This window comes from Oryctolagus cuniculus, chromosome 8, assembly GCF_051225735.1.
Source record: "Oryctolagus cuniculus isolate XC-2025 breed Fujian yellow rabbit chromosome 8, ASM5122573v1, whole genome shotgun sequence".
NCBI lineage: Eukaryota > Metazoa > Chordata > Mammalia > Lagomorpha > Leporidae > Oryctolagus > Oryctolagus cuniculus.
The window spans coordinates 67,280,825-67,308,743 of NC_142874.1; the positions used below are offsets into that span (position 1 = coordinate 67,280,825).

At 37.9% G+C, this 27,919-nt stretch overlaps 1 long non-coding RNA gene across 3 annotated transcripts; it reads left to right on the top strand.

Moving 5' to 3' along the window:
• LOC149125040 (uncharacterized) lies at nt 1-27,771 on the top strand. 3 transcript variants are annotated; one of them, XR_016212561.1, is made up of 4 exons: nt 1-462; nt 17,594-17,694; nt 24,517-24,726; nt 26,756-27,771. It is a non-coding gene; the product is annotated as an uncharacterized LOC149125040 (long non-coding RNA). The 3 variants fall into 3 exon arrangements; XR_016212559.1 differs by having other exon boundaries at nt 6-458; nt 26,756-27,768; XR_016212560.1 differs by lacking the exon at nt 17,594-17,694 and having other exon boundaries at nt 8-458; nt 26,756-27,769.
• The last annotated feature ends 148 nt before the right edge of the window (nt 27,772-27,919 follow it).

The following is a 27,919-nucleotide window of genomic DNA, read 5'->3' on the forward strand; positions in this document are numbered from 1 at the left end:
GAGTTACTGGAATTAAGACTTATTCTATGCATCTGCTCTCCCACAATATGGCGCTGGGAGAGAAGTAAACAGCTTCTGCACAGCTGCCTCCAGTTCAGCTAATAAACTGTAGGACTTGCTCCTGATTGGAGGAGAGCAGCGTACTCGGCGTGTGGGCAGCCGAGTTGGGATTGGCAGAGGAGGACTATAAAGGAGGAGAGAGACGGCATGCACCGGGAACAGCTAAGGGGAACATCTAGCTGAAGGAACACCTGTGCAGCCCCCGAGAAAGCCGGCCGGCGGTGTGCCGCTCCCCTGCGGAAGTGGGGAATGTGGCCAGGGGGAACTGCCCTTCCATGGAGGTGGAAGGGATAGTAGCCAACCCGGGAAGAACCAGCAGCAAACCCGGGGAGGGCCGAGCAGACGAGAGAACAGCGCAGGGTCCTGTGTCGTTCCTCCACGAAGAGGGGGAGCGACAGGTAGGTACATCAATATTTTCAAATTTTAATTTTTACTTACGTATATTTATTGATGTTAGAAAAACATGACAAGTGCATCCAAATCTTGGTTTCATGAGCATTAGATACCCAAAAGACACGAACACATGTATGGAAAGGATACCTGGCACCACCACAGTAATGACAGCACTCTTCACAATACCCAAACTACGAAGTCAACCAAGGAGCACATATTCAGATGACTGGATAAGGGAAATGCGGTGTACGTATGTGCATGCATATGTAGATATCATATATACTATGAAATACTCAGCTATCCAAAAGAACGAACCTCTATCTTTTGTATCAAAATGGATGCATGTGGAGGACATCATGTTCAGTGAAATAAGCTGGACACAGAAAGACAAATACTACATGTTTGTTCTCCCTCATGCGTGGGAGTTAAAATTTAAAAAAAAGAGAAAATAAAAGCAAAAACAAAGTAATAAATGCCTGTGTATATCAGTATTGCTGCAAATATAGTTTTTAAAATTTGGTTTTATATCTAGGTCAAACCAATGGTTAGGACTGATATAGTACTATAGTTTTAATGCCCTGTGATTATTTTAAAATTTACTGTGTAAGGGTGAAATGGTCATATTTTCATTGGTTATTATTTATAGCCCTTGCCTATATTCCACCTAAACTTTTTACTTATTGAACTCTTTTTAATATTTTTTTTTTTACTTTTAGCTTTCTTTTTTATTATTTTTAAAAATTTTATGTAAGGTTTATACCTTTCCATCCTACCCTCACTCCTACCCACACTCCCACCCATCTTCCTCCTCCCTTTCCTATTCCCACTCTTAATTTTTTCAAAGATCTATTTTCAGTTTATTTTATACTCATAAGATTAACCCTACACTGTTGAACTCTTTATTTCAAAATGCTCTAAGCCTTTGACTATAATGTAAATTAAAATGTTATCTCAAAACCTAAAAGAAGAAAGAAAGGGAGATGGAGGGAGGGAGGGGATATCATTATATTCTGAGAATTATAACTATGAAAAATAAATAAATAAAAGGTATTGTAAGAGTGAGCCAGTAAGAGAAAGAAAAAAATTTAGTAAATGCTAGTACAGATAGTCTGAGGTTATAGCAAAAGATCTGGGAGACCAGTAAAGCTTCAATGTTTGGGAAACAGCACTTAGGAGTGAATAGCAATGTTACAGTGACATTTTATTTCATAGTATGTTCAACTTCAGGGTGCATTTCCAACAGTTTACCTTCCTCATATAATTAATTATAATTTAATTCACAAATATTAGATTGATTTTTATTGTGTTAGTTCAGTTTCAGGTAAAACTCACAAGGCTCGTAACTACATGTATATCACAGAAGGAATGAAAGAAAACAAAACCCTGACTTGGATTTGATAAAAGAAATAATTTCTGTAGAAATACTTTGTAACTATAAACTATTGTATACAGAAGAGGAATTAAGACAGATGCAATACTGTGATCTCTCCTGGTGGTTTCACAAACTGAGCCCTTACATCTCTCGTAATCCATCTCTCCTCTCTTACTTCTTTTTAAAAGATATACTTATTAATTTAAAAGGCAGAGTGACAGAGAGACAGGCTTGCAACAGCCAGGACTGTGCCAGCTGGAAGCCAGGAGTCTGGAATTTCATTCAGGATTTCCATGTGGGTGGCACTATTCCAAGTACCAGGGTACCAGGGCCATCACCAGCTTCCTCCCAGGTGCATTAACAGGAAGCTGAATAAGAAGTGGAGTAGCCAGGACTTGAGTTAGCACTCTGATATGACATACAGATATCCCAAGTGACAGTATAACATACTGTGCCACAACACCCACCCTTTCTCTTTTATTTCTGAAATAAAATCATTTGCCTCAGTGTTGATAAATCTCATTGATACCTTCTCATCTTCACTATATTCCCTATATTGTAAAAATATACAATTTGGTAATACAGACACAGTGTAGAGAAGTTTGTAGTACATTTTTAGCAACAATAACACTGAGGATGATTTGGAAAAAAAAATGGTTACTTAAAGAAAACATAGGCTTAAATCATACATGTTATTCAACCATCTCTTACAGTTATGCAAATCCTTCTGTGCTCTCTAGTATCCATGTTAGTCATGTTTAATGATGCATCTGGCTCTTCTTTCAATGTTTATTGTGATTCATTAATATTTGTTTGGAAATTAAACTTGATATTACATTGTAATGTAACGATTGTGAAGTTTAAATCCCAACAATTTTTGATCATTGTGGAGGAATTTGATCATACTTGGAAAGAAGTGGTCAACAGGTGTGGTGAAACTTTTTCTGCTAAGTGCCATTTGGATATTTATGTTCTTGAAATTGTATCTACTTTGAATCTATTAAAAATTAAAATTATTAAAAATACCCTCCCCAAATAGACATCATTCATAGGCCATACAAAATTTTCAACTGAAAAATTAGACTGCTATAAATTTATGTATTTTTGAGTCCTACCTACTGTTGCCTTGGAAGCACCAGACCAAATGATTTCTGTGGGCATTACATGGCTCGCAGGCTGTATGTTCCCTACTGTAGATAAGCTTTTTGTACTTGTACTTGAAGAAAAAGTTACAGAAAATGTACTTGAGGCAATGTGAAAAATGTTTGCTTTGTCTCTGTACCCTTGCTATGTATTCTAGGCCTTTTATTTCTCTGTTTCAAAAGATGTCTTAACCATGCCCTTAACTTCCCAGATGGCACTGGCATCTGGCCCCTGGCATTTGACATCAGTTCCCCAAACTTTCTGAATTCTACATTTTTCTTCATAGCAATGTTTTTGTGGTTTATATTATGAAATGATATTAGAAATCCACAGATGATAATTTTTCTTTTTAATGAAAAATAAAGTGACGTACTTTTTATTATCTATTTATTTATTTTATTTTATTTTTTGACAGGCAGAGTTAGTGAGAGAGAGACAGAGAGAAAGGTCTTCCTTTTCCGTTGGTTCACCCCCCAAGTGGCCACTACGGCTGGCACTTTGCGGCCGGCACAGTGCCCTGATCCCAAACCAGGAGCCAGGTGCCCCTTCCTGGTCTCGCATGCGGGTGAAAGGCCTAAGCACTTGGGCCATCTTCTACTGCCCTCCCGGGCCACAGCAGAGAGCTGGACTGGAAGAGGAGCAACTGGGACAGAACCGGCGCCCCTACTGGGACTAGAACCCGGTGTGCCGGCGCTGCAGGTGCAGGATTAGTCTAGTGAGCCGCAGCACTGGCCCATTACTTTTTATTATCAGGACAGTTTCCATTTCACAAATAGAAACCGATTAAAAATGAAGGTGATCTAAAAGACAACTTTTGACTAGTCAGTGTGTGAACAGTTTCTAAAACTTTAAGACTTTTCCCTTACTTTTTAAAAAACTTTAATTATGAAGATTTATGGAGTACAGTGTGATAAGTCATATGCATTCAATGTGTGAAGATCAGCTCAGGTTAATTAACATTTACATTTCCTTAAGCATTAAATTTTTTGGTTAACATAAATTGTACATTTATGGGGCACAGTGTGACACTTCAATAAATGTATACAATGTGTACATCAAATCAGAATAATTAACATTTCTGTCTCTTTGTCATTGGAGCCTTCCATCTAGCAACACACCTGCGTGTTCTCGATGGCTACACATTTATTATCAAAAGATGGATGGAAAGGAAGAGAAAAAAAGATTGGGAGAATTTCTCCTGGAGTATAATCTGTCTTTGTATAAAAATGTACACATATGGGGCTACTTGTTAGAAAAATAGAGAGAGAGGTTGAGAGAGAGAGAGAGAGAGAGAGAGAGAGAGATTTCCAATCTGCTGATTCACGCCTCAAATGCCCATCAATAGCCAGAGTTGGCTCAGGCTGAAGCCAGGAGCCTGGAACACAATCCCAGTCTCTCTTATGTATGGCAAAGACCCAAGAACTTGACTATTACCTGCTGCCTCCCAGAGTGTGCATTAGCAGGAAACTGGAATTAGGAGCAGAGCCAAGACTTGAACCCAGGCAGTATCTTAACTGCTTAACTGCTGTGCTACATTTCTTTGTTCTTGCTTCCAAATGATTATCAGTTTGTTGGTTACAGAATTTAGGCCCAGATAATTTTGTTTTAAAAAATGAAAGTGCAGCTTAATTGTCTCATAGCATTCAGTGCTACAAATGAGAAGATTGATGTTGATACAATAGAGTATTTTTGAATATTAAGCTTATGTGTTTCTACTCTGAATGATCCCTGTTCCTTTTTGTCCCATAGCTCACTGTTTCAATAGGTCAAGACCATCTAGAACAGTGAACATTGCTCAGGGTTGCATCTCAAATGACAATTTCTTGTCCATGACAAGAAATGTATTTTAAAAGACTAACCGTGTTGAAAGAGAAAAAAAATTGACTTTCTGTATTCCAAAGGTTTGATAATCTTAACTTGAAGTGTAATGCACAATTATAGTGAAAAATAGTGATCTATATACATTATATTGTGATTTGATAAGTATGCATTGTCACACAACACCCCATAAATACGTATAATTTTATTAATAATTTTTCAGATTTTCAAAGAGATAAAAATGCTAACTAACCTAATTTGATTTGTACACATTGAACATGTTTTGTATTATCCCATTGTCCTCTACTAATATGTACAAGTAAAATAATAAATAATATTCTCTTTCATTTATTGAACTATTCTGATTTTTCTGAGATTAATTATATATTTAATTTTAGCTTTTTATTTCCGACTTATTTTTGAGGATACTATTTGTCCATGTTTGTGGAAGGTTGAAGAATGATATTAATTTTTCTAGATAAAAAATTTTTTCGGGGCCGGCACCGTGGCTCACTTGGTTAATCCTCCACCTGCGGCGCCTGCATCCCATATGGGTGCCAGGTTCTAGTCCTGGTTGCTCCTCTTCCAGTCCAGCTCTCTGCTGTGGCCTGGGAGGGCAATGGAGGATGGCCCAAGTGCTTGGGTCTCTGCACCCGCATGAGAGACTGGAAGGAAGCACCTGGCTCCTGGCTTCGGATCGGCACAGTGCCAACCTTAGCGATTATTTGGGGAGTGAACCAACGGAAGGAAGACCTTTCTCTCTGGATTCTGCTCTCTGTTTCCTGTTATTATACTCAAGTAGGAAAGATTGATTCATGAGGGATCCCTGTGACTTTAGGTGAATGAAGCCAACTATCATGTCATATATTGGATGAGAGGAAGTACTGACAGCCTTCCATAAATGGGCCAAACTTATAATTAGGGGCAACAATGCCTGTTTAAAAGCCAGAGTTTCCCCCATGTTTAAAAAATTAATTTAGAGATGAGATCTTTGTTTTTTGGCTAGGGATAGATAGTGCAGGGCTTACCAAGATGACAGTGAAACAGCAGTTTTTTATGTTCAGTCAATTCCCCATCCTATCATAAAAACTGATTCTGATGTAGGATCTTCTCCTGGCTTCCAATGGACAAATTTACTCCCAACTCACATGCCATATCATGCAATTTCTTCTTCCATGTTTCATCAGAGGGCATACTTTGACTTGCTTTCTTTTATTTCTTTTCAGAAATAAATTGAGGTTTTGTGCTTGCTGATGAGTCAGTTTAGTCTGCCTGACTAATATATTGTATCCTATACTCCCTTCTATGATGTGGTGGGAGGTTAACAGGTACACTCAGGACAACAGATGCATTGTGTTATTTATTCTTGTACCGTACACTATTCAGTATTCAAAGGGCAAAATTAAACTATGTGCATGTTTCTAAAATATGTCTTAGTGCTTTTTTTTAAGAAAGATGTATTTATTTGAAAGGCTGAGTTACAGAAAGAGAGAGAGAGATAGAGAGAAACAGAGGGAGATCTTCCATCCTCTGGTTCACTCTCCAAATGGCCACAACAGCCAGCACTGAGTTAGGCTGACCCAGGAGCCAGGAACTTCTGGGTCTCCCACATGGGTCCAGGACCCAAGCACTTGGGCCATTCTTCACTGCTTTTCCAAGCACATTAGCAGGGTGCTGGATTAGAAGTAGAACAACTGGAACTGGAACTTCTGTCCATATGTGATGCTGTACTGCTGACTAGGGCTTTAACCTGCTGAACTACAGTGCAGTTTTTTTCTTAATAAAAAATTAGGAGCTAGAGTAGCATGTGATCTGAAAAAGAAAATTTAAGGTGCTTCAAAGTTACACAACATAGGCAGAGAAGCCTGGTCAGAGGACTTGCCCTTTAATTAAAAAAGAAAAAAAAAACTAGTAAGAGAGGCACAGTTTTTAAAAGATTATATGGAAAATATGGTAGAGATCAACAGTATTAGCAGCAGAAGGGGGTGGGGTTCAGAGAGATTGTTGCATATCTGAAGAACTAGAAAACATAGTTGACAGGGCTGTGAGTGCTATGAGACTACAATGGAAAAGGGCCTCACTGATGCAGAGGGCTTTGTACAAGGTTTTAACTGTTACTCTAAGAGTAATAGAGAGTCATTGAAGGCGTGTAATCTGTGGAGTAACAAGAAGCCTTTTAGAAAAAATGCTCAGTTGCCTTCATGAAGGACGAGTTGGAGGGAGAAGAGCCTGGATATGTGCAATTCTGTTAGGGAGCCTGCAGGAGGTACCTATGGGAGGGGCAAGTCCTGATTTTGGATCACTCAGTGGCCCTGATGGAGGTCCTGGATCTGGAACAGGCCTGGCCCAGCCCAGGCTGCTGTGAGCATTTGGGGAGTGAACTAGTAGGTGAGAGAAAGATCTCTGTGATTCCATCTCTTTCTCTTCTTGTGGCTCTCTGCCTTTTAAATCAATTTATTTATTTATTTATTTTTGAAATTCAACCAGATAAATTGATTTTGGTACAAACATCTTTGTAACTGATGCATAATTTTTCATAAAATGCACTTTGGGGAACTCATATCTATGGATATTTCAAATATTGAATGATGAGTTTTTCTTCAGATGATTGGGAATGTTGAAAAACCTAGGGAAAGAAATGAAGGGTTTAAAAACAGATAATAGATAATTGAGTGCAAACCATTTGCCATGTCCTGTTCTAGATGCTCCCCATCTATGAAATAATCTCACCCTCACACTGTAAGGTGGATGATGTTACCCATTTCACTACAGAAAAAAAAATGGAAGAACAAAATAATTGATTAATTCTCTCAACATATTTGGGGATTGATGCAATCAGCATCTAAACCTTGATGATCTGGCTCTAGAGACCATCCGCTTAACCATCACATCAGACAGGTTTAATGGTATATAAATATCTATATCCTGCATCATTGTAAATAGACTATATCAAGCCAGAGAGCTGTTCTAAGTATATACATGCATGGTAGGAGCACTGGATATAACAATGTGTGTTTTTTCACTGAAGTACCATAAAATCAAGCTAACTAATATGTATGACATGTATGTCTCAAGTGCTGTACACTAAGTTGTGAATCAGAATGAGAGACCATCAAATTTCTGTATGCATCATGCATTTTTTTGTTAGGGAAGAAGGGAAAAATAATTTAAATACTTGGTCAGAGACATTTGTGAGGCAGGCCAGGAAGTAGCATCACTGTGCTCCAAGTGTTTCCAGATACAGCAATACTGGAGGTAAAGTGACCTTTGAGTGACTGGAGAAGTAAGAGTGATTTTGAAAATTATTTGTGTACTTGTGATTCTCATATGTGAGCAGTCCATAATATGGGTATTGTCAAGCACAGCTACGCTTGGTTTTATTTTAATCCCTTTAACATGATTTGATGTGAATGCAATCAAAACTTGTCTAAATAATATACATGGTATAATCTTGAAATTTGTCAACAAGAATGGAAAACTGCAGATGAAAATCTCCATGTGCATATTTTCAAGAAAGTTTAAAGTAATTTATTGTTGCCTATGGCATATCTGAAAATATGAAGATAAATAAGGATTTAATTTTCTCACTGAGTATTTTCCTAATTTGATGAACAAGCTGAAAAAGTTGAAATGACAGCCATTTAGCTGATCTTCCACAGAAGATTAAAAAGGCCTTACAATCTTATTTTTTCTTAAAGGCTGCTCTGTGTGTGTGTGCCTGGGCATATGTGCATTTTATAATTAAAGTCAAGACATCAGAATTCTGCCCTTGATTCCGTCATCTCAGAATTGTAAAGCAAATGCTGAGCCAAATCAAGTGCCATTGGGCAAATTTAAGAAGAGGAGCATAATTCATAGCCTCCAGGAGACTGAATCTGTTTATGTGAAAGTGTAAGAATAGACCAGGCATGAGCATATAAATATCACAAGAGAAAAGAATCCTAGACTATAAGGAGCAGAGGACTGACCTAAAAGAATTGGGTGTACCCACATGTCCCTCATGTTTCTAATAGATTTTGCAGTCTTGTTTTTGACTTAAAATCAGAAACAGAAAGAAAAAAGGTTTGAATGACATGCAAAATCACCCATCTGTGAGTCACAGCTAATAAAACCCAGCTCACTGGCATTTGTCTGTGCTAAACAGCTCCCTGATTTTTGTCATTTAGGTTGTATGCAGTTACGAATTTATGGCTTTTACAAAATTAACATAGTAAAGCTAACTTTAATAATTTGTAATCATCAATAATATAGGTATTTGCAAAAACATTTATATCATAATTTTGGCTGGTAGTATGAAGAAATCCTATCCCACCCAGAAAATTGAGATATGTCTGACCAGTGTGAACACATATTTTGGGAGAAAAGATGTTAACAGGATTGATTCCCATGCCCTTTGACTAATGCTTATGTACAGTGCATAGCTTATTTCTGGTTTATATACAAATAGTAGAATCATGAGACCAGTCAAATAACTGATGGAATTGTGCAGGTGTTTTCACTAATATACTACAAAAACTAAATTGACTAAAAGTCTTTCTGGGAGTTAATTAATGTATCACTTATTATTTTTATTCTAAAAATGAGTTGACTAAAAATATCATGAAATTAATTAATGTGATATTAGAGGCAGAATTAGGTTCCAGTTAACTTGAATTTGTTATCCATAATGATTTTTCAACTTGGAATTGTGTAAAATAGCCCAGGAATGAAGTAAATTCACTTATAACTGAAGGCTTGCTCAGACAACCTGATTTAAAAATCTCATTAAGGAAGTTTTTATTTCATTTATTTACTAAACCATCTACTTCCAAAATGAATTCAATCAGCACTTCTTGAGACCTTGGGGATAAATTAGGCACATTTGCTACTTTTAGTATGTTTATAGTTATATGAAATTATTACATAAATAATGCATTGTGCTCTTAAAGATATTTTCATATACTTTACCTCAAGATACTCAAGACATAGTTTTCCTCTTAGAAAAGTTATTTTTCTCATTACAGGTTGAAGGTTGTTTTCTTACCACTAAGTCATCATCAAAAATTCTGTAACATCACTAAATTTAGTGCATACTAGTATCTATCAAGCATAGTTTCATATACGCACAAAGTAACCAGGTCACTTTGAACAATTATTAAGCAAACAACAATAGGTTTAGCAGAAATGTTATTTATGAGCTGTAGAAAATCAAGGCTACTGAAGGAGATGCATCAGGGAGCATGGGGGACTCAGCACTAAGAATTGTGAGAATTTCACTGAAAGCTGTTGTCTGCAAATTGCAGCTTGCCAAGTGCCCAATATAAACATGCCTCTGTTTTGTGGAACCTGTGAGCTAAGAATGTATGTTTTAACTTTTGATGGTTAAAAACAAATTCAAAAAATTCTATTTTATATATCATAAAATTATATGAAATTCAAATTTCAATTATCTATAAATAAAATTTTATTGGATCCCATTTCCACTCATTACTTTATGCAATGTTAATGGCTGTTTTCATGCTACAATGGAGAGTTCTAGTGACAGAGACCCTGTGGCATGCAAGGCTGAAAATAAGTACCATTGGAGCCCTTACAGGAAAATTCTGCTGATCCATGAATTACAGAAGTCACTGCCAGGGGATTCCAATTCAATCCCATCAAGGTGGCATGGACCAATGCCATCTCACTGGTCAAAGCAATCAATTTCAGTTCACAACTGATCATAATGATAGGATTAAGAGTCAAAGGGATCACATAAACAGGACTTGTGTCTGCTAATACTAATTGATAGAATTAAAAAGGAGAGAATGATCCAACATGGGAAGCGGGATACACAGCAGACTCATAGAAGGGCAGATGTCCTAAACAGCACTCTGGCCTCAGAATCAGCCCTTAAGGCATGCGGATCTTGCTAACAAGCCCATGAGAGTATTTTAGGCATGGAAAGTCAAGACACTCTGGCAAAAAAAAAAACAAAACAAAACAAAACAAAACAAAACAACAAAAAAAAAAAAACACCACCAAACCTAGATGAAAGATAGAGATCCCAGTGGAAAGAACGGGGCCATCAAAGAAGGAGATACCTTTCTCTTTCTCTGAAGGGAAGAGAGAACTTCCACTTTGACTATGACCTTGTCCAAATAAGATTGGAGTTGACAAACTCAAAAGGCTTCCATAGCCTTGGCAACTCATGACTAGAGCCTAGGGAGATTACTGATGCCATAAACAAGATTGTCAAATTGTTAAGTCAACAACAGGAGTCACTGTGCACTTACTCCCCATGTAGGTTCTCTGTCCTTAATGTGTTGTCCAATGTGAATTAATGCTATAACTAGTACTCAAACTGTACTTTACACTTTGTGTTTCTGTGTGGGTGCAAACTGATGAAATCTTTACTTAATATATACTAAATCGATCTTCTGTATATAAAGATAATTGAAAATGAATCTTGATGTGAATGGAATGTGAGAGGGAGCAGGAGATGGGAGGGTTTCAGGTGGGAGGGAAGTTATGGGGAGTGGGAAGCCACTGTAATCCATAAGCTGTACTTTGGAAATTTATATTTGTTAAATAAAGTTTTAAAAAAAAATAACTATCCTCTAGTAACTCTCAATCTATACTCAAGTTTCAAATACCCAGGAAAATGGGTCTGTTAAACTCAGTTCCAGCAATCAAATGGAACTATTTCTTCCTAACAATCAAACCACAGCACTGTCAAATTTGTAAGTAAAATGCTGCAATTGTTTTCCCACTTCGGTTCAGGAGTTTGCAGTTCTCAGAATAATCCTTGCTTCTTTCATTTGTTTATATTTTTCCAGAATTATTAGTATAACCTCAGCAAAATGGCTTATCATAAGTTTGAAGTTTTTGCATTCTGCAACGTATCATTTTTGCCACTTTTTTTATACGATAATGCTTCAAACCAATCTGAGGCGTGGGCATTTGGCGCAGTGGTTAAGATGTGGGATTTCCACATCTGAATCAGAGTGCTTGGACTCGAGTTCTGGCTCCGCTTCTGATCCATCTTCCTGCTAATATACACGCTGGGAGGCAGAGGGTGATGGCTCGAGTCCTTGGGTCCCTGCTACTTACTGGGGAGACATGACTGTCATGAGTGTTTAGAGAGTCAACAGTGGATGCAAGATTCTCTCTCTGTCTCTCTATCTCTCTCTCTTTATCTCCCTCTCTCTCTCTCCCTCATTTTCCCCTCCCTCTACTTAAAATTTTTGAATATTCAAGTTTTCTCTGGAGTCAATGGATTTATTTTCAAGTGCTATATAATAACTCACCACAAATGTTGATGCTATGGACATCTACTTATTGGCACACATTTTTGTAGCTTGGAAGTGTGGACAGAGTACACTCAGATCTTCTAAAGTTCAAATAAGGTATTGTTTGGTGAAGCTATCTCGCTTCACACTTTGGGATCTCTCCCAAAGCAATATGGTTGTATCAAGATTTATTCCTTGTAGTTGTAGGACTGAATTCACAGTATTCACAGTATTGTACTGGCTGTCAGCAGGGGCCACTCTCTGATTGCAATCCTTGCCATATGGCTCCCTTTGTCTCCGGATAGCAATGGGATATCTCCCTTGTAACACATCCCTCTCGCATGTTGCTCTCCAAATCTCTCTTCAGGAATAGCCCTGTTCTTTCTAGAGGCTCACCAAATTAAGTCAGGTACACTCAGAATAGTTTACCTTTTTAAAAGCCAGCTATGCCATTTAACATAACCCAAGCACTAGAGTGGGAACTCCATATTTCCTGAAGGGCTTAAAACTTGGGGTGGGGAGAGTTCAAAATGGGACATTTTTAGGCAATAATATGCTGCTAGTAATTACTCTGACCACAGGTAGAAACTAAGGCTCTTTTGGAAAAAAATAGGATCATTTCAACACTACTATTTCCTTTTATTTTGTTTCTTATTATCTCTAAGCCACCTGTTTATAACTCCCTTTTTATTTTCAAAATTTTATATTATACAGTACTTGAATCAAGCAAAAATATATGAAACTTATTCATAAGTTTTAAAACACACAGATTTTAAAACCGTGAATCCAACACTCAATATTAAAAAAAAAAAAACAAAACTTTTTTCAGGGGCAGAGAGACAAACATGACATAGAGATATTGGGGGGGGGGAGAAAGAGACAGAAATAAAGAGCTCCTATTCTCTGGTTCATTCCCCAAATGGCCTTAACGGCCAGGACTGAGTTAGGCTGATACCAGGAGCTGGGAATTCATTCTGAGTCTCCTGCGTGGGTGGCAGGGCTGCAACTACTTCAGTAAGCACCACCTGCCTCCCAGAGTACACATCACCAGGAGCAGAGTCAGGTCTCAAACCCAGGCATTGTCACATGTGATATGAGTGTCCCAAGGCAAGTCTTAACCATGAGGCCAAAGAGTTGCCACATCAACTTAAGATTCTGAGTAGAAGAGCATCATTGCATCTGCCTTTGGATTCCTCCCTTGTCCCGTTAAACTACCCCCAACCTCAGCACTATCTCTGGTTTCTGCTGCAAGTTGGTGAATACCATATTAGATTTTTAACATCAATTATGTAAGAGGAGAGGCTACTATGTGTGTAGTTACAGATGCATAGGTCATAAGGAATGGGATTGTTTCCTCACAATATTTCATTAACTACCTTAAAATTAGGATGGTGCTGACCCCTTCAGAGGAGAAGTCTGTCATTTGGAGTCACCTACAACAGTGCTAATTTGTAACTTACTTACACTTAGTGCACTATTTCCGTACATTTGCCAAGCCTTGGAAGTGACCCTGTTGACCAGCTAATTTTATCCAAAGTCCCCATCCTAGTGTTCTTCCCTAGTCTTTACCTTATCTGACCCACTCACAGTCATCCATCTGCCTCTTCTGCCACAGTGAAATCATTCCCACCAAGTTTCAAGGAAAGTCTTTACTTTGAGAGTTACAGAGACATGAGTATCTCCCACATTGCAAACTAGTTTGCACCATACCTTGTACAAAATTCCATAGGTGACTGACCTAATAATGACATCAGATTTTTTTTTTTGAAAAAAGTGAAAAATAATTGAAAAATTCTCGTATTTCCTCAGTTTGTAATACTTGGGGAAAGGGTAGCACTTAATCCCAGCTAGAAATGAAAATATTGTTTTTAAGTTAAGAATAAAGTGCTGTTGACAAAGTGGAGAATATATAGGGAGGGAGGAAGAGAGATGGTAGCAGGCAAATTATTAAGCAACTATTGCAATAGATTTAGGGAGAGGCCAGGAAGTTTGTGGGTTTTATCCTGTGTCATTTTAGCTAAGCTACATCTACATTTCCCAGAATTCTTGTACCTGTCTGGCTCTGCATTTAGTGGAATATAAAAGACATTTCTGTGAGATTCAAGGGAGCCATTTTGCTAGGAAGGGTGCCTGTCATCCTGTAATCGCCAACGTTGCCAATTTACTGCTTTAGCTTTTAGGTGTAGAGCTTGCAGCTCCTTAGTTCCCTCTCGATTTCTTTATTAAAAATTCCTGAATTCTCGGCCAATCATTTGTTCACTCCACAGTGAAGGGCACCAACTTCTTGAGCTGTGTCACTCAAGCCTTTGAGTTTGGAAGTACTGGGAGATACACAGAGGTTCCGTTCGGTTCTTGTGGAAGCCCAGTTCCATTGTAGGTTCCAGTTTGCCAGTACTTTTCATGGTTTTGCCTCCACAGTATTTATTTTTGTTTTTGTTTTTTATTCTTTTCTCATGATTGCTGGTCTTGGTGATTTACAGTGACATTAAGGCTGTTCTCATAGGCCTTTCATGATTGTCTTTATGTGCTCATCCTGTTGCATAAGGTAAAGCCCATTTTCTGCCCCTGTCACTGTGGTCCTGCCTCCCAGATGGAATCCTCCCTGGTACCTCAGTCTGTGGCAACTAAACAGCATAGAAACCGTCACGCTCAAAATATGTTCCCATGATTGAATTGTCCACCATTGGTAACGGATTTTCTGAGTTTTACAGGCTCCAAGATTTCAGCCATTCTGAAGAGTACTAATTGTTTTCAAATTGTGATTATCCATTATCTCTTCTTTTCCAACAGATTTTGGTAACTTCATTTTGATAAAACATCCCAGCTCACCTCCCTTCTTCCCTTGCTATAAACCTGATTAAGTAGCTCCTTAAAAATCATCAGTACTTGGGAAATTGTTAGGAGCTGAAGTATCAATTGCTTCTTATAATTTATATAATATCAAAGGCTTCCATCGAGATGGAACAGCCACTCCCTTCCAAGTGCGGCTCCCTAAAGATGCTCCTCAGGTCTTGCATTCCAGATGTCTCCTAGAGGTTCTTACTCTCAATCTCCACCCTGCAGCCCTGCAGATGGCTAAACAGGGAGACCTACAGACTTGGTTTCTCTCATTTTTCACCTTCCTTTGCTCTCTTCCTTCAGGCCTCTCTTCCATCATCATGATCACTTCTTTATTCTGTAATTTCTCCACTTGATGTTCCTGATTACAGATGATAACTGAGACTCAGCAGACCCTTGGCAGAATGAGGGGAGCACAGTTCAGGCTGTGTTTCTCCTGACTCCCACAGGCCTGCTCCTCCAAATGTTCTCACTGCTCTGTCTGTCCCACCCGGTTCTGCCTGCCCCTGCTTCCCAACACACTTTGCAGGCTCTGCCTCCTCTGCCTCTGAGCTGCCTGTGGGAGTTATTGCAGTGGGCTCTGCAACCCCTCAGTGTCATCTTGCTCACATGTGAAAGACATCCTGCCTCCTTCTCAGCATTCACAGGTGAAAAACCACTTGATTGCAGTCCTTCAATGCACAGATATTATTCTCTCACAGCCCTTTGTTTTTGGAGATGAGGAAATTAGAGCTAGGTGCATCAACAGACTTCGAAAAGTCACAAGGCAGTCAAGTTACAGAATTAGAACTTGTGGCTAGGTCTCTAGATTTCTAGGCTAAACAATGTAGAATGAATTGGGATGCTGGGAAAATAGTACCTCCTTCCATGTGTTCTAGTTCATTGTCAGCCCCAAGCACTAATTTGTCAACACGCAAATCTATTACTACTAAGTCAGGCCTGTAAAGCTTTAGGAAGATCGTTAAGACTTTAGGTGAATACAGTTCAGTTTACTTTGAGTAGCAGATGCAAAAGTTCAAATGTTAAAGTTTTTGGAATTTGTCTTTTTTATGTTTTCAGGCTTTGATTTTGATTTCGGGGGAATTTAAAGTTTGGCTTTATAATCCTCTTAAGAATGCATTTTTTTTAAAGGAAAGACTGCTTTTCTCCTCCATTTTACTTTTTATCTAACAAAAGTGAATGTTAGCCATCAACTGAAAATATCATTTCAGACATTTGAAACCAGTACCTAAAATAGTTTAATGATTAATGCACATCTCTAAACAGCTCTGCTACTTTCTTAACTTTATTTGCATTTCTAAAAAAAAAAAGAAAAGAAAAATCTGTAGCTGTACAAATCCTCTAAAATACAAGATTTCAGAAACTATCACTGTTGGTTTAAGGGTGAAGATCTTAATTCCCAGGAATTCTCTACTCAGAGTAACTGTTTTGGTTGTATTTACTCAAATCAAAAGAGCAATCTGAATAGCTAATTGTTGAGTCAAACTAAAAATAAATGTTATGGTCCCCCAAACAAGCTAAGTCTTTAACTTCAATCTATTCACTTAAGTTATTTCTGAATGTTATGATTCATAATATATACAAATACATGCGAAGTAAGTTTCACACAAATATATATATTTATTTTCAATGTCTTATACAGTAACATATTTATGACAACTAATAGTGACATAAAAGCTACACTACACATCAACACTTATTTGGAGTCCTGTGTCTTTCTGCTATTATCCCAGGGCCGTGTGTATTGGACAGTTTGATGATGAGTGCCATAGTTAAAATCCATGAAATATTTAAAGCTCAGTTTAGGAAATAAGAGAAAAGTAATAGGGAAGGGGTATATAAACATAAAATATCCATATTTAAACTCAGCATCTCATATCAAATGTTCATCATGTGAGACATTTTAATTTTAAATTTTTTAAATTAATAGATACATGTTGTGACACATTTATGACTCATGAATGTTATATATTATTTGTGAATGTTCTGCTTGATTCATAAGGAACACATTTCTCACCTTTCAGAATGCTTTGACTTTTTTCAATGCAGTTCTGTTTAGTATTGAGAAATGGTGTTGGAATTTAGAAAAAGCTTATAAAATGGATCCCTGCGACTGGAAAAATTAAAGTATCTTCAAAGAATGACATCACTGGAATGACTAAGTCCTATGTCATTTTTAATGAATTCATAATGTAAAATTTATTTCTTTATGCTGAAAAATATGTCATGTTTTTCTTTCCAAAAGTATGAATCCCCTCAGATTAAGGTGTTGTAATCTCAGACTTTCTTTTTTTTCAGGAATGGATGCTTGTGTGTGTGTGTGTGTGTGTATGTGCATGCATATGTGTATATTTAGTTTACTTGTATGTGAGAGATTCTCTATAATCTTTCATCAGGAAATATATCTTTTTCTGTAGTTTTCCACAAAGGTTTGCATCTTCTACTATGAAGTTTTACTTACCCCAAAATTCATCTGGTTTTCTGTTAATTTATGAAAGGTCATATAGAAATGAATTGTGTAACGTAAAAAAAATTTTTTTTAATTTATTTAAGAGGCAGGGGGAGAGAGTGAGAGAGCAAGAGCACTTTCATTTTTTGGTTCACTCCCCAAATGCCCACATTGACTTGGGCTGGGCCAGGCCAAATTGGGAACTCAATCCAGGACTGTCACATGTGTGGTCAGAGACCAAATATTTAAGCCTTCACTGTTTTTCTCCAGGGAGGGCATGAGCAGGGTGCTGGAATCAGGACCAAAGCCAGAACTCAAACCAGACGCTTCACAGGGGATGCAGATGTCCCAACCCACGTCTTAACCACAAGGCAAGTATCTGCCTGGAGAAATGTATTATATCATTTACTAGCCTTTAGAATAAACAGAAGAACATGAAGTATCAATTTCTAAGACATGAAGAGATGGAATAATAAAAGGAAGATGCAAAAAAGAGGAGTATGGTGATATGTGAATAGTGACAAATTCAAGGGAGAATTCTACCTAAATAACATTTTTCAGAATCAAGAGACTACTTCTGGTGAAACATCATTCTTCAACTTAAAAAAAGATAGTTTTACTTTAATTATAACCAATTAAATTTGTTGCATTATGTATTTCAGCTCTATGTTAAAATAACATCAATAAACACAATAGTTTGTCCTTTTAGATTTTTATGTAAATATAGTATTTAGGGTGAGGAACAGTAATAAATGAAGGCTGGAAAAGATTTCATGACATAATACATGTTGTTTTTTGTCCATTTCTGGAAAATGCATGCTAAAGGTTTTCTGTGTAATTTGGAACATCTTGTCGTGTATGAAAAATCAGTGAAGTGGGCGTTTGGCACAGTGGTTAAGACGCGACTTGGGATGTCCACTTACCATATGGGAGTGCTTAGGTTCCAGTCCTGACTTTGCTTCTAATTCTAGGTCCGTGCTAATGCACACCCTGATAAAGAATGGATGATAGCTCAAGTAGTTGGGTCACAACATTGATTACCTGGATTAAGTTTTGGGTTCCTGGTTTCAGCCTGGCCGCGCCCCAGTTGTTGCAGCATTTTGGAAGTGAACCAGTGGATGGAAAACCTCTGTCTTTCTGTTTATCTCTCTCTGTGTCTCTGCCTTTCAAGTAGACATAAAATAATTAAAAAAAAAAAAAGGTCAGGAAAACAGAGGCTGATGTTGTGGCGCAGTAGATTCAACTCCATATTGGAGTGCCAGTTTGAATCCTGGAGGCTCTGATTCTAGTGCACCTTCATGCTAATGTGTCTGAGAAGGCAGCAAATGGCGACCCAGGTATTTAGTCCCCTGCCACCCATTTGAGAATCCATGATGGGATTCCTGGAATCTGGGTTCAACCTGGCCTAGAGCTGGCTGTTGTTATTTAAGGAATGAAACAGTGGATATAAGATCTCTCTCTCTCTCTCTCTCTCTCTGTCTCTTCTTCTGTCCTTGATACTCTCTGGCTTTTAAACAATAAATAAATAAATATATAAATCAGTACAGCTATAGTATTGTACTATGATTTTACTATTAACGGTTAACCAATGTGACCAAAGTGAGTGAAAAGTTTACAATTATGAGAGTTTAAAAGTTGAATTTTCTGAGATTTGATATTAAAGATATCACTTTGGAACAGAAGGATGTCGCAGTTTACTGGTTGGAAATGAGCAGTATTCAGTTACTATTTACTTTGTTTATGAAGCATGTTTTGAAGGAAGTGACTTAAGGTGGTAGAGGAGGAAAGGCACACGGTCTATTCCTGCCCCACAGCACACAGTGTTGGCCATTGAACATTGAACATTGCTTTTAGGTACCTTCTGTTGTCAGTGTTCAGGAGACTAGCTAAATGTTATCTCATGGACAATGGGATGTGTTTATTTTGTAAATTACATTTTCCCTAGTCCAACTAGCTCAACTGGTTTTTTGTTTGTTTGTTTTTTGACAGGCAGAGTTAGACAGTGAGAGAGACAGAAAGGTCTTCCTTCTGTTGGTTCACCTCCCAAATGGCCGCTGTGGCTGACGTGTTGTGCTGATCCGAAGCCAGGAGCCAGGTGCTTCCCCTGGTCTCCCAAGCGGGTGCAGGGCCCAAGGACTTGGGCCATCCTCCACTGCCTTCCCGGGCCACAGCAGAGAGCTGGACTGGAAGAGGAGCAACTGGGACAGAACTGATGCCCCAACCGGGACTAGAACGTGGGGTGCCAGTGCCACAGGTGGAGGATTAGCCTAGTGAGCCATGGCACCAGCCTCAACTGGTCTTCTAATCTTTGTTTCTAATCTAGGCTTTACAATTTGGGTACAATTCCTAACATGTATCTTTATGATGAAAATAATCAATCTTACTGAAATTATCAGTTTATGCATCTACATCTGTCCCGTGTTAGATTTTTTTTTCAAGTGATTGTGGGGTGAGAGTGGGAAGGAAAAGATAGAAATTATGTAATTACTATCATGTTAAGAAACACCTCTTTATCTATTTAAAGGGCAGACTGACGGGGGGTGGGGGAGACAAAGAAAGAGACATCTTCTGTCTGCTGGCTCACTCCCCAAATGATGACATTATCCAGGACTGGACCATGCCAGTCTGGAGCCCAGAACTCCATCTAGATGCCCCACCCACACAGATGCCAGGAGCACAAACACCTGGGCCATTTCCAGTGCCTTCCCAGGATCCCAGCAGGGAGCCAGATCAGAAGTGGAACACATGGAACCCATACATGCATTCTGCCGTGGGATGCTTGCATCTCTAGTGACAACCCAACCTGCCTGTGCCACAAAGCTGGCCCCTAATTAATATTTTAATCATCTGGTTTTCTCCAAGACCTAAGATAGAGTATATATATGGAGGAGGAATATGGAGGTGGAATGGGGTGTGTGCCTTTGCTCTCCCTTCTACCACCTTAAGTCATTTCATTCAAAACACACTTCATAAATACAGTAAATGCCAAGTAATTGAATACTTCTCATTTCAAACAAGTAAACTATGACATTCTTATGCTCCAAAGTGATATCTTAAATATCAATGTTTGATACAATTAAAATCATTTTAAACAAGTGGGGAATGTTTCATAATCAACTAGTAGTCTCTGTCCATTGTAAATCCAATCTTTTAATAGCCTATTTGTGGTAACTAGAGTCTTAGCTATTGCAGATAGTTTTACTCTTTTCTTTAGTTTGTTGAATATTTTCTATTTCTTTTGGTGAGATCATGATGTCAGTGTTCCAGTGGTCAATCACAGAGCAATATGGAGATCTGTGAATTTAAGAATCACATCCATAGTAAAAAGCTCTTTTCTAATTCATGTTGGCAAGGTAGCAACAATTCAGAAAGGTTTCTGTAGAGATGCGGGTCGAAAGGATATAATTGACTTCTATCAACATGAAGCCAAACAAATCTTGATGTGTATCCAAGTTGTGGAATGAGGAAAGTTGGTGCCATAATTAGTCTGAGTCCAAAGGCCTTAGAACGAGGGGAACCAGCAGCATAATCCCTAGTTTGGGTCTGACTCTGAAAGCCTGAGAACTGGTAGCTGTGGTGCTGGGGCCTGTGAATCCTGGAGTCACAGGTGGCTGAAGATGGGTGTTGTAGTTCCAGGGCAAGGGGAGAGCTTGCCCTTGTACCATGTTTTTCTTCCATTTGACTCCTCAGTGGACCTCATGATGCCTATCCATGTTGGTGAGGACAGATTTTTCTTTTCTGATTCGATTGCTAACTTCCTTCAGAAACACCTCACACATACACCCAGAAATAATGTTTTGCCAGCTTGATGACATCAGTTAGCACAGTTAAGTAGATATAAAATTAACCAACATAATTATTAAGATTTGTAAAGGAGTATGAATCTTCCTATAACCTCATAATTACTCCTTGTCTCTCTTCTTTTTTTCTCTATCCAAAAAAAAAAAAAAAAAAATCTTTCTTAGAGTCATCTTGGGGTAAGATTAACTTTTTGTTTTTGTGAACTTTATTTTTTTTTTGTGAACCATGACAGAACTTAATTCTCTCGGGCTACTTTCAAACAAAGCCAGATATTAAAGATAGCTCTTCACCTGGCATCCATTTAGTCCAAAGTTGCTAGTTTCAAATCTTAAACTAGAGAAATATTTGCATATCTTTTGTACGCCCTCCAGCTTAATAAGCTTCCAAAGCTAATTGGAAGGTTTATGAAAATGAAAAAGAAGTAACAGTTTTCTTTTTGTTCTCAGCATGGTTGTGTGGAGGTGAATGATCGCATATTGGGCTGTATCTGGGAGAAGTATATTTGTGTGTGCTACCTAAGGTTCCGCACTGGGAGGATACTTGTAGACCCCATTCCGATACTGTGTGGGAATGTTAAGCATTACTGCCATCTGACACTGGGTGAAGTAAATGTTTTCTCTAATGTCTACTGAAAGCCTCTTTTATTTAGAAGTACCAGCCGTCTCTGACGGAGAATTCTAGATGCTCCTGGCAGGGGAGGGTGTGTGTTCTCTTGTTTTCTTGCTGTATTTGTCAGCAGGATTCTAGGATTCCCAAGATGGGATTTCAATCGACCCCTGACATTTTTATCATCCTAACACTCACTTGGTCATAGATAAATTGATTACTGTAGCTCAGTTGCTCTGTGAACAAAGTGCCCTGTCTGTTTTGATTCTCAGTCCTCACTCTTCATCTGTCATGCATCGTATATTATTTTTTTCTGCACCATTACCCACAGCGGCAGACTAGACAAGACTGTGTCATTGACTGCAGACTCCACTGCATCCCCTCCTGAATTGAAAACACATTGCTGATGATTAGATTTAAAGTACCTGACCTGTATGCAATCTGCTTAGGGTAAGAAGATTTTGATGTTGGCTTTTTGAATTTTGTGAACCATGACAAAGCGTGATTCTCTCAAGCTTTTTGCAAGAAAAGCCAGATCTTGACCATGTAAAGCTAAAAAAAACTCAGGAGAAAATGACCCATGAAGCAAAAAAAAAAAAAAAAAAAAAAGATGAAGAAAGACACTTTTCCCTAGGAATTAGTTCACAAAATTAATTCTCACAGAATTTCCAAAAATGACACATTTAGACATTAAAATACCTCCTGCCTCCTTTCAAAAAGAATTTGAATCAGATTACAAAAGGTAGCTTTTGGTTTTCTTCTTAACAGTAACAGGTAGAAACACAAACTAAAGTGACTAGTTTTTTTTTTTTTAAACTATTGTGATTATTTATTCCCATGTATTTTCATCCTCAAAGAAGATGCTTTGGGGTGCTACTTGCTTAATCATAAAGCTGTTGCTCCTTTAAATTGCTTCTTCAGATTTCCTTGTGTCTTTTTCAGAATAACTCCAGTGGTGACAATTAGTACTTTCATTGATAGTTTATATTTTTGAAAGCTTAAAATCCTTTGCATGCATGTTGAGGGGGGAACATGTTAGCTGGATAATATACTTTTTCATTTCAAAATGGTCTATAGAAAAAATGCCACTGATTTTTGTGTGTATGTTGCTTGTAAAAATTAATTCTAAGTAAATGGCAGAAATAATTCAGTAATTTATTTGAATATATGATTTTTACAAATATATATTGAAAAGTAACCCACTAACCATTCCATTGCCTTCCTTGTCTTCTCTCATTGTACTCTTGTAGGCATGTGAAGAAAGTTTACAGATTTTCTTCTGATGCCATGTCTCTCTCTGGATGGAATGGTACACCACTTACTTCAAAGCAGAACTAGATTTACCTTAAATTTTATATCTTGAAAATTATTTAGTTCCTGTTACACTGATTGAAAACTTCAAAATATCATTTTTCTGATTTCCTTATTATCAGTAGTATCCTCGTTTTCCTCTTCTCAGTCTTGCATTTCTGTTCTTTGCAATTGCAATTTGTAATCTTTGTATTTTGCTTTGCTTTCATTTTATCAAATTCTGCCTGCTTATGGTTCAGCAAACCACGTGACTGTTATGACTCTGTATTGACCATTGCTCTCTACTCATTCTTCTAATTTCATAAATTCATATGATAGATTATATTTGATAGTTTATTTGCTTAATGTATGTTTGTGCAGCTAGATTTTATGTTGGTTGTGATCAGTAACTTTATCTCAGTCATCTTTAGTAATGAAGTACTAAGTACAGTTCACACCATGGGAATCCATATAGCATTATACAAAACATTTCTGATGTATTTATTTATGTGCTAAGAAAGGGAAATCACACAGGACTCATGTTAATTTAAATGACACTCTGCTGGGCAAATAAATGAATCATTCCACATGTCCCCTTGATAGTCCTTGTCTCATCTCTTTTGACCTTTCTGGCAGTTAGGATGCCCATCCAGCACCTGTGCAGCAAGGTTATAAGCAGAAGGAAAGATGCTAGGTGCAATCAGTCCTAACTGACCACAAAGTTCCAGAAACATTACTATTTGTTTCAATAGTCCTTTGTGAAATACAGAGTAAACTTATTGAATGTATCTCACATATTATTTGAAATGGGTTTAAGACAGAGATGTTAGCCATGTCTTTGACATGAATGATGACAAGATATGTTCCACCTGCCTTAATGATTATTTATGCAGATATTTCCTCAATTTAGTATGTTCAAACTTTGGGTTGTGACTTTCTGATATAGTAAAATACAGAACAACACAGAAAATAAAGTTAGATTTGGTTCAGGGTAAAAGGACTTTTAGAAGGAAAAAAAGCAAACTTTGTTGACTTAATTACAAACATTATGCAAGATAAGTTACTTCCATGTGTCTACGGCCCTATTTTATTTTCAACAACTCTAATTTTCAATGGTAAACACTGCTTGTACCATGTAAAATCAATCCCAGATTAATTGTTTTCATAAAAGAGTCAATGCTAAGGATGCCATCTTACCACAGTGCCTCTCTTTGTGTTGCTGGGGTTTTGTATTACTGGCTCTGCAGAAAAGGCTGTAGATTTATTTAGAGTCTGTGATATGAAAAAGTGTATGGTCTTTCTATATCTAGGGATACAATATATATACATTGAGTTATAAAATATGTTGAAGAGCTTCGTCTTGACCATCAAAATTTAAGCTTTAAAATAATATAATTTAAGGAACAACTCAAACAGTTCTTATTCATTCCCTTAATCTCCTTTCCCATATCCCAACTCTAACATACATACATCTATTGTTTTCTAAATCCCTCAAGGAAAGAAAAACTGGACTGGGCGAATTTATTTCCCTCCATCAGGATGTAGACTATGAGAACAAGAAACTTCAGGTGGCATGTGGCATAGCAGTTAACTCAGTTAATTCACTTCTTGGGACGCCCGTGTACCCTCTGGGTTGCCTGGTTCAAGTCATGGCTATTCTGCTTTGGATCCGGTTTCCTGCTTTTGTGCATATTGGGAGGTAGCAGGTGAGTGCCTGGGTCTTTGCTCTCCGTGTAGGAGACCTAATCTGAGTTCTGAACCTCTGTCTTTTTCCTGGTCCTGCCTTGGCTGTTGTAGGTATTTAGGGAGTGAACCAGTTGATAGAAGATCTCTCTCTCTCTCTCTCTCTCTCTCTTTCTCTCTCTCTCTTCATCTCTCTCTCTACCTCTCTCTTTCTCTCTCTCTCCACTTTGCTTTCTTTCAAACAAAATGAAAATAAAGTAAAAAAAAATTAAGAATCTGTCCTTTTACCCATTTATCTAACTTCTGGGTTTGTATGTAAAGGAAATAAAATCAGCATATTAAAGAGATGCCTGTGCTTCCATGTTCACTGCAGCACTATTCACAGGATCCAAGATCTGGAATCACTGTGATGTGCATTGGCTAAGGAATGAAATTTAAAGCAATATGCATGGGGGCCGACATTTGTTCAAATACTCTAGTGGGTGCCTGAAACCATTAAGAATCCCAAAGCCTATACATTTTTTGCCCTCTATATACATATGACAAACATTAATTCATAACAATGTGTTGGCCCTTTCTCTTTCTTTGGAAGATAATCCACAGAGCCCTAATTTGTAGTGGACTGTAGGAAAGGCTTATGCATTGTGAGGAACTGGAATGATGGTTTAATTTCTGCACTAAACAAACAAACAAAAAAGATCCGAGAATTTTTTTTTTTGACAGTGTGGACAGTGAGAGAGAGAGACAGAAAGAAAGGTCTTCCTTTTCTATTGGTTCACCCCCCAGTGGCTGCTGCGGCCGGCGCACCGCAATGATCCAAAGCCAGGAGCCAGGTGCTTCTCCTGGTCTCCCATGCGGGTGCAGGGCCCAAGCACTTGGGCCATCCTCCACTGCACTCCCAGGCCACAGCAGAGAGCTGGACTGGAAGAGGAGCAACCGGGACAGAATCTGGTGCCCCGACCGGGACTAGAACCTGGTGTGCTGGCGCTGCAGGCAGAGGATTAGCCTATTGAGCAGCGGCACCGGCCAAGAGAATTATTCTATTACTGCCAGTCTCTCTCTGTAATCTCAATGAGAGATAACCCAAAACCCCAAAGCAAGATATATTCTTCATATTTTCACCATTATTACATATTTTCAATGTACCCTTTGGAAGCAATGCCCTGATTTCCCCAAATGTTAGCCTGTGAGTAAATCTAGAAAATTATCTCACCGATTCTTCAGTGAGGTGTATTGTACTTCACAGCAACACACATTGAAGACCTTGTAACTACCTATGTGTGCCTGAGTTTACTTATAGAGTCATTGGATTAAATCCAGTTTGGATTCTTGTCAATAAATATGATTATGTACCCCTATGTTATGTGATAGGGAGTTCACCAAATAGCAAATCATCCTTTGGACCTTGTTGAAGAGTTGTGCAGATTTAAGGAACAACAGAGAAAACCAACCCCTGCTCAGATGCCACAAAATGGTCCTCCTTGCCAGTTATAAGGACCTATATGTTGGTGGAAAATTTATCTATTCTGTCCAACCACTTTGTTCAGAGATCTTGCTATTCGTCCTGGTTTACTCATTCCTTCTAAATAGCTTTCCATGAAAATTCTCAGACTGCTTACCTTAATCGTAGGTCAAAGTGATCAGTCTACTTGAGGTGGATGAGGATGAATTGAATTATACTAGGAGAAGTTCAAATGTGGCCCTTGAGGACTACTCTTGCTGTTAGTGAGGTGATGGTTGACAGAATCTAACACTGATCTATAAGTTGGGAGGATCCTGACTGCTTAGCTAGTTAGGCCTCTCAGGGATTCAGATACATAAGAGCCTCCCTTGAATATTCATATACAACAAAGCCATGTAATAGAGCACCCTGCAGCTCTTAATCTCCTTTTTGCCCAAGTTGGAAGCCTGTGCATTATGCTGAACAAAAGTGAGTGTTTCTCTCATTTCTCATGATTATAATACTGTGGAGAGTTTAATTAAAAGATAGCTGAAGGTGGTTATTGGTATTGGTTAAACTAATAGGTATGATGCCTGTGTCTCACTGATCAGGTTTGATACTGTACTCCAGCTTTCTGGGAAGCAGCAGTGATGGTCCAAGCAATTGAGTCTCTGCCACACATACGGCAATTCCGGGCTTCAGTCCTGTCTCAGCTCTGGACATTGTAGGCATTTGGATATTGAACCAGCACATGAGAATGCTCTCTCTCTAGGTGTTAGTGTCTGTGTAGGTCTTGATATGTCTTTTAAATAAATGATAAGTAAATAAAGATGATGGATACACTGTTTCTCTGGATACTGCAACAAAATACATCAAGGACATTCTTGGGAGAAAGGAACACATAGTGTGTCCCTGGAAACAGTTGTCAGTTACTTTGCCAACATCCTGAATGGTGGCAAGCTTGGTTGTTCCAGTAGTTTTGAATTCTTACATTTCTTTTGGTTGGTTACTAGATCACTATGACTTGTGTCACCAGAACACACAATTATAATCCATTCTAGGTCAGACCACTTTGCAGCATTCCGTGGTCCTTAATTTTCAACATACTCCAACAAAAGATTTTGACCAATGAATGTCAGATCCTGTTGAATTGTCTTTTATGTCTAATTTAGATTGGATTGATTTACAGGGACTCCATTGAAAATTATATTTTAGTTACTTGGTATCATGCTGTAGTAACCCCAAGTTTTTAATCCTTGTATGGCAGTTATTCTTTATAGACCAAGTGTTCTTAATATGATTATGATAACAAACATCAAACATCAGAAAAATCTAACTGACTTAACATTGTAAGTTTGCCTTTGGATTAAGCAGATTTCCTGTGATGGTTCCAAAAGTTGGAATAACTACCCAAGCCTATGGTTTTGAGAGGATAAATAAATAATGCCATATTTTTTAGTATTGTGGATATTTATAAATGCTATCTTCACTGAACTGTACACTTTAGGTAATAATGGATCCTTCTCTCTTCACTTTATGTCCTTGTCATGAATTCCATGTTATGTAATATTAATATCCTTGCTTTCATGAAAAATAGTTTGTGTTTCTGTGTAAATCTGTATGTGCTCATTGAACTTTGTTTTTTATTATTTGAAATATTTAATAAAAAGTAAAAAAGGCAAAAACTAGATATAAAGGGAAATAAAAAGACAAGTTTTAAACTAAAAGTATAATATAGGCTTTTGCATTTACTTTGAAATTAGTTTTACTAAAGT